Source organism: Benincasa hispida, chromosome 12 (genome assembly GCF_009727055.1).
Source record: "Benincasa hispida cultivar B227 chromosome 12, ASM972705v1, whole genome shotgun sequence".
NCBI lineage: Eukaryota > Viridiplantae > Streptophyta > Magnoliopsida > Cucurbitales > Cucurbitaceae > Benincasa > Benincasa hispida.
Genome location: NC_052360.1, coordinates 75,428,846 through 75,437,486, shown reverse-complemented (window position 1 = coordinate 75,437,486; position 8,641 = coordinate 75,428,846).

Below are 8,641 nucleotides of genomic sequence, written 5' to 3'. Positions count from 1 at the left end.
TTCTCTGTTCCTTTCCTATCCTTGTTTTCTAAATCAAACTCTTGTAACAACAACACCCACCAAATCAGCCTACGCTTAGCATCATTTTTAGCCACAAGGTGTTTAATCGCAGAGTGATTGTTATACACCACCATAATTGACCCTACTAGATATTGTCGAAATGTATCAATCGCAAACACCAACGCAAACATTTCTTTTTCAATGGTGGTGTAGTTTTCGTGAAAGTCATTCATAGTCTTGATGACATAGTAAATAGGATGAAGAATTTTACTTTTACGTTGGCCCAAAACAAATCCAACTGCATAATTACTTGCATCACACATTAGCTCGAAGGGTTGTGACCAATCGGGCGCCACCAGAATGGACACAGAAATGTGCAATCATCATTGAAATCATACAGTCTATCGGCTTCAAGGAGCGCACTGAGAAGTCTTGCGATTTAGAAGAAACCTTGGATGAACCTTCTATAAACCCTGCATGCCCCAAAAAGCTTCTCAGTGTTTTCCATTTACAGGTGGTGGCAACTTGGCTATTGCATCAATTTTTGCTTGATCAACCACAAGCCCGACTTTGGAGATTTTATTCCCTAACATGATGCCCTCAGTAACCATGAAGTGGCATTTCTCCTAGTTGAGGACAAGGTTTGTTTCTTTGCATTTTCTCAACACATTCTCTAACTTAGTCAGGCATACATCGTACGAATTACCAAACAAGGTTTGTTTCTTTGCATTTTCTCAACACATTCTCTAACTTAGTCAGGCATACATCGTACGAATTACCAAACACAAAGAAATTATCCGTGAACACCTCCATTGAACCTTCTAAGAATTTAGAATATATCGTCCTCATGCATCTCTCGAAGGTTTCGGACGCATTGCATAGCCCAAAGGGCAGGCGTCAAAAGGAGAAGGTGCCAAAGGGGCACATGAAAGTGGTTTTCTCTTGATCCTCAGGTGCAATGGCTATTTGGTTGTAAACTGAATAACCATTCAAGAAGAAAAAGAATTCATTATTTGTGAGTCTATCTAGCATTTGCTCAATGAAGGGTAAGGGGAAATGATATTTCTTTGTGGCTTGGTTCAGCCTGTGGTAATCTATACATATGCGCCAACCAGTCATAGTCCTTGTGGGGATTAACTCGTTCTTACAATTTGCCACCACTGTCATCCCTCCCTTTTTAGGCACACACTGGATTGGCCTAACCTAGCTGCTATCGAAAATTGGGTAAATGACTCCAACATTGAGTCATTTGATAATCTTCTTCTTTACCACTTCATGCATGGCTGAATTCAGCCTGTGTTGCCTTTCAACGGAATCGCCTTTTCCTTCATCTAGTCGTATCTTATGCATATAATATGAGGGACTGGTCTCTTGAATGTTAGTTAGGGTCCAGCCGATGGCCTTGGTGTATTTCTTCAGCACTTTCAGTAAGGTCTCCTCATCTTTCGCTGTTAACGTGACAGAAATAATGACTGACAGAGTGTCATTATCACCCAAGTATGCATATTTGAGGTGGCCTGGTAGAGATTTAAGCTCTAATATAAGTGGCTCCTCCAGTGATGGTTTGGTTTTTTGTTGCTTCTCTCTCAACTAGATTTAAAGATTCAAAAACGAGTTCAAACATCATTATAGCATGGATTTCTTCAACAACCAAATCTTCTTCTTTTTCAACAATTCCCATTGTCCAACTCCGATATCATCTATGCATTGACAGGTCTCTATGACATCCGGGTATTTCACTGTGTTAAACACATTGAATTTAACTTTCTGATCATCTACACGAATGGTTAGTTCTCCTTTCTGCACATCGATCAAAGTGCGCCCTATGGCTAAGAATGAGTACCCCAAAACGATGGGAATATTTGCGTCTGCCTCGTAGTCTAGGATAATAAAGTTAGCTGGGAAAATAAACTTGTCAACTTGCACGAGTACATTTTCAATCTTCCCTTCGGGATGTTTTATCGACCTATCAGTAAGTTGAAAGGTTACGGTGGTGGGTCTGGCCTCACCAATCCCTAACTTCTTAAAAATAGAGAGCGGTATCAAGTTGATGCTTGCCCCAAGGTCACATAACGCATAGCCAACTTTTTTTTCCTGATTGAGCATGGCAAGGTGAAACTGCTCGAATCCTTCAGTTTTTCAAGAATATTGTTCTTGAATAGTGCGCTACACTCATGCATTAGCGCAAAAGTTTCATACTCACTCAGCCTTCATTTTTTTGCAAGGATGTCTTTTAAGAACTTCACGAAGCTTGGCATATGTTCTAATGCTTCATCGAGAAGTATATTAATGTAAAATTGCTTTAAGAAATCCAAAAATATTTTAAATTACCTGCTGTCATCTTTTCTTTTCAACCTACTGGAGAATGACGGTGGGACCTGAAAGATTTCACTTGCTTGTTTATGTTCATCGAATGCATCGGTTGCTTGCCACTCAAGCTCTGAACTGATGGTATGGGAAGAATTTTCTTATGCGATTATACAGTATCAAGACTTAAATGAAGAGGTAGACAAATCACTTGTTAAAGTAGAGATAATTAAGTAAAAATCAATAGATCTTTCTAGGATGGGTGCAGGTGTTGGGATTGGTGTCCTAATTCTCCCGAAGTCTCGTTGTTTGTAATTATACACATAAAATAATTGTTATTTCATTCTAGCATTTACTCATATCCAATAAAAAAAGCTTCACGGTTATCTTATGTAAATTTAAGCATGTATATGAGATATACAAGTGGATCATACCTTAAGTGATAACCTAAATAGGTCTGTAGTATAAGAATTAAGGTAGGATACCTGATCCTGGTGACACTATGGATACGACCCATTTTGTAGAGGTTTGCAAGTGTGGTAAACTACTATAGATGGTAGATCCTGACCATTCATGTGGTGACACTACGGATACAACCCGTTTTGTAAAAGTTTGTAAGTGTTGTAAACTATTATAGATGGTAGATCCTAATCATTCATGTAGAGACATGCGAGCTGGGTTGTCCTATAAAATAGTTTGTATAAGACCGAACCACGAGATGACTAGAGTCTGTATATAACGTCGTTGATACTGGAGACTTATATCTTGCCTAAACGACCATAGGTGACACAACCTCAGTCCTGAGTGTTTTGGAAACTCCTACCTTTGAGGGCGGTCCTTTGATTAGTATGGGTGAGAGTGGCCAGATTGCCAACTCAACATGCCTACCTTATTGGGGACTTGTCTGATTTGGGAGCTGGGAACTCACTTACACAAGATGGAATTCACTCCTTCCCCAAAGCAGAGGTAAGTAGATAGATTGCTCCCTTAAGGGCTGATTTCGAGGCTTGAACATAGTGGCCATGACTTCTTTTTGGAAGAGAAGACTCAGTCATAGTAGGACTATGACTTATGTTCATTAGAGGATTTAGTGGTACTTAAGGAATTAGATGTAACTACAGGGGCATAATGGTTATTGGCCGAGTTGTACTTACGAGTGATCTGTGAAGGGTTGTCGCACTGTTGATTAGTTAAGATGAACACATAATATATCTGTAGTAAGAAGTGTTCAGCTGTCGGTCTTTAGTGGAGTGTTTGACAGTTAACGGATGGTGGATCCCTTGACTAAAGAGTTTATTCAATTGTTCATGTACCGTTGGGGTTCATAAGGTCCCCTTGGTAGCTCAATGGATTCAAGTTGAGGATCGGTTCTTGGTGTTGATTTGAAATGTTCAAATTGACAAAAGGTAATTCGATTATATATGATATGATTGGTATGATATACATCTAGTGGAGGATTAATGTAAATGAGATTTACATTAAGTACCATGGAATAGAAAAAAAAAAAGCTATGGTTTATATGTTTCATGAGATGAAATATTAAAACTATAGGTTATAAATATATTATGATAAGTTAGTTATCATTTATATTTATAATAATATTAATTATTGGATAATTATCTCTTTTTCTCTAATAACCAATTGAGTGAGAGGTTATTAGTGGTAATCTTGAGATAAAAGGAAAAATATTTTCTTAATTTTAGTAAGAGAAATAAGAGAGAAATAAGATTTGCAAAGTTGTGAATTTGAGATTTCCAATCTCGAAAATTACTCATGGATAGTTGTCAAGTAAATCAGATTTACTAAACGACAGCTTGGAGTTAGCTAAACGATCGTGGAGTGTTCTTACACGATAGACACTCAGTTAGATGATGAGCTAGACGATTGCATATCTTTTCCTAAACGATTGGTCATCGACCTATACGATAGGCTGTTCTATTTTCCACTTGCTTAATCGTTTACACGATTGTTCTTCCTCTAGTTTTCTGCCTCTAACCAAGTCCACACAGATCCCACCCTCTGAATTCTCACACTGAGAATACTGAGGTAACCTTCTTGATGGTGTCATACTCAACTCGGCGTCGAGGTTCTATCTGGGATGGAGAATGTATTGCACATCTCCACGAAGCCTGTAAGATGGGCATGCAGATCTTCACCCTACAATCCTCCAAATTGTTCGACGTTTTGGATCATTTGTAACATTACTGGTTAATCTCAAACCTTGCGTTCTCATTAATGGTTGACCTCGTGATGCCAGGCGAGAAATCATAGAGATTCGGGGCCACATAATTCCTCATAGGAATATTGTGATCAACAGCAAGGAGAATGCGATCCTGCTGTTGATGTCCGAACAAACCATTCGCTTCCATCAGATTGTTATGATCGTTGTTGTTTGTTACGAAATTGACAATTAAAGAACACAAAAAGAAATGTAGAGATAGAGAAGATCGACACATAGATATACGTGGTTCACTAACGGTGTGTTAGCTACGTCCATGAGCAAAGGGAGAATAGTATTATTTGGGAGAATGTTTTCAGAAAATTACATCAAACGATGCTTCTAGGGTTAAAGAGTTTATATAGCGCACTACTTTAAACCTTAAGGTCATAATCGTAAATAACTACAAACAAATAAATATGCTAAATACGAATCCTACATAGGTTTCTTGGTTGTTCGAAGCGCCAACAAACAAATTCAAGGCATTCCAACATTGTTATTGTTAGCCATATTTCTTCTACACCGATTACGATTCTATCTTGCTCTACGATGGAAAGTTCTTTCTATTTTAGGGTAATATTAAGCTTGGGTTCTATTCCCGTATTCATATACTACCTGCAGCCTGTTGCTTACGTTTACAGTACTCCAAAAAGGAGAAAGGGCGCCTGCAGAATTCACATAAATTAAAGACTCAATTAGTTGCCAAATCTCCGAAAACGACCCCAAAAACTTGTTGTGCTAAAAATATGCGTTGATTTTGGTCTACACTAAGGTGTATTTGCGTTATTAATGTTCTGTGTCTAAATGTAGTGAGTATGCGTTGATCATAATTTTTCTCGTTCTCAAGCCAAGTGTAACCTAATTACGAGTTTCTTAGGGTCTCTTAAGGCCGAACATGGAAATTTGTACCAATCGAGACAAATAAGTATGTGTATGTGGCAAAGTTACAAATTTATAAGAATGAGGTTTAAAACATGCGATTAACTCAGTTCTAAACTGGCAGAGATGCTCGTGAGAGACAACGTAGAGAGATTGTAGAAAACAACAACCTTAACGTGAAGGTAAAATGTATGGAAAGGTCAGGGTCTGTGAGAAGATAATACTGCATCATCGAGCATTATCGCAAGAACTTATTCTGGCTCACAACTTCCAATTATCGCACATCTTTCAATGGCCAGCCACACTTGTCATATCTCTATGATGCATGAATGAAGTTGTTATGAGCGTAAGGTTGTTTCTATCTCTAACAATATTTCTTGCTTTTCTTAACAAGTTCCATGACTGCTTTCTTTCTCAGGAGGCTAGTTATAGCTACTTGTCTCTATGAGTGTTCATAGGCCAACATTTAAGTGACTATATATTAAGAAAACATGAAAACTTCCTCAGATTCTACTTACTTCATGATATTAACCTTCCCCTTACCGTGTTGAGATAAGTGACTCATGACAAAGGTTAAAATGAAAGCAAATATAAAAGAAATGATGAATGAAGACATGATGATATTAAGATAGAGATATAGTTGTTCAATACAGGTGAATAAATTCTTAAACTATAGTGCAGTACAACAACAAAATGATAAGAGAATAAGGTGAAGAGGTAGTTGGTAGCAATTTCTTGCTCTCAACAGGTAAATGCCTAGGTTGGTTAGCAAGATAGAGAAGGCCCTCTTAGACTCTTGCTTCAGTGAGGGTCCGATGATGATCGGGGTGAAAAAGATGGAGTTGGATTTCTCTCTTGTAAATCACAAAATCTCTGGATCGTAAATTTTCTAATGATCTGATGATGATTCTTCTTCTTAGCATCAAGACTCTATTTATAAAGCCACACATTGTTCCTTATTGGGATTCCCGCTCTGATTAGTCATCATCATCTGACGCGGTAGGTACGAATATCAACACTGCAATTATGGTCAACGTTCTGAAAGCTTGATAGAAGATCCACTGGTACAGTTTTAGAGATCCTGAGGCATGCGATCGTCTGTTTGTTCTTTGGAAGATCAACGCATGTGGCGTCTCCTGTGGTCATCTGCAAAATAAATACTTTTGGTGTAATATGCTCATGATATGCGGTTAGCGGGTGCTTTTGAAATACTTTAGCGCAAGTTTGATATTTAGCATGAATTCTAAGCATGATTGACGCATAATTTTCTTTCCGTCCTTCATTATTCTATGAAAAATGGTACAAAAACTTGTATTTTGACAAGTTATGACTGAGTATTTAGATACCCTCTCTTGAAGAACTCTGTAAAGTTTGCTTTAAGTTTTACTTGTTTCTGCACTATTACAATGTATTTATAGAATCACAACTGTCTAACTAATTAACTGTTTTAGAGTTATTGATTTAATTCACCATTTACAGAGTAGTTAATCTTTCAATGGGTAATGTTAATAAAGTTGCTAACAAAAACGAATATCCTGAGAAAGAACTCCAATTTTCACAAGTGAGAACTCCTTACACATAAAAAAAAATTATTAACTTCAAGAGCATTCGATTCAACTTCAAGGGGAGGATTAGTCCCAAACCAAATACCTTTAATAAAGCTTCTACTTTCGGCAAACTGACACCACACCTCTTTCTGTGATCTTTCAATCACCCAAAATTGCATGTCTTTCATGGTTCTGAATAATCCACTCAAGTCCACCTGATCTCCTTTTCTTTGATCAAGTCACGTCTGCATTAAGTTTTTGACCTCCCAAAATTGAAGGAGGGCACCCTATGCTCCAATCCATTAACAATTTAACATGGTGTCTTCAAATATTGAAATGGGCTAATATTCAGGTTCACACGCAAATCTAAAATTGTAAATCCAAGTAATGATGAATTGTATTTGTAGGCTTTTGTGGAATAAAGAAAGCTTTCATTTTAATTTTTTTCAGAATATGCGTCGGTCAAGTTGAACTTGATAAAGAGGTTTGAAAAAAAAAATTTGATTTGGAAGGTTAATTAAAATAATCAAAGGGATTAGCCTTTCATTTTTTTTTTTTTCACTATAGTTTTTGTCGTCTAGTATTTTGGCTTTTTCTTTGATGTGGAGGATTGGGCTTAGGGTTTGAAATTGTTCCCTAATTTTAATTTCCCCATTCCCATCAAACTCTTATCTTTCCCATAAACATTCCCAATACCTAATTCTCCTCACTCTTTTACTTTTATCTATTTTCTGCAATAATCCAACTCATCCTAATTCTAATATTAATGGTCCAAAACAATTAAAATGATCCACTACACAAATCAAATGGTCTACTATATTATGTAAGTAGATTTATGTAAATTAACTAAAATTTAAACGTATTTCTAATTAGTAAAGAGCATTTTTGAATACATATCTGTCATGTCGTGAATTTTAGTGATAAAAATAGTGAGAGGGCATGGAATAAAGGGGAAAAAAGGAGGGAGGGTATAATGAATTTTATTTTAATTTTTTAAAAGGCTATCCATCATATATGGAATGGTATAATTTGGGGCTCTAATCTTAATTTCCAATTACATAAAAGGGGTTTCCTTTTGTCTTAAGCATAACCACACTTTTGCTTTATCTGTTGATCACTCACTTCAGTCTTTAGGGCTTTGGGACTGTGAGGTTTTTTTTTTTTTTTTTTTTTAAGTGGCAGACAAAGACTAATATTTGTGTCTAAATTTTTAACAGTTTCCTTTTAAATCATTGGTTTTCAATTTCTTTGACTTTGTCTTACTCAATTCCCTCATTCTTTTCTGTCTTTTTTTACTTTACCATTTCACACTCTCTCAGGGTTTATATATATAATTTTGAGTTTTAGATGTCCTTTTGTTTAAAGTTTGCTAAAAATAGGATATGTTTGGGAAATGAGAATTTTCAATAATTGCATTTCCCGAATTCAATGTCATGTGGAGAATCAGAGATCAATGTTATGTACGAAATATTTTTATTTATTTATTTAATATTTTTTTAAAAGAACAATTCTTCATTCAGTTAAAACTTAAACCATATATAATTCTCATGAGAAAGGGAGTATGGATGACAGATGTTTATGACCATTAATCTTTATAATGACGGTCTGAGTTAGATTGAGTTGGATTATATGTGATTTCATTGGATCTTTGATAGGTACGGGTTGGTGGAAATTCAAATGGAGATGGAAA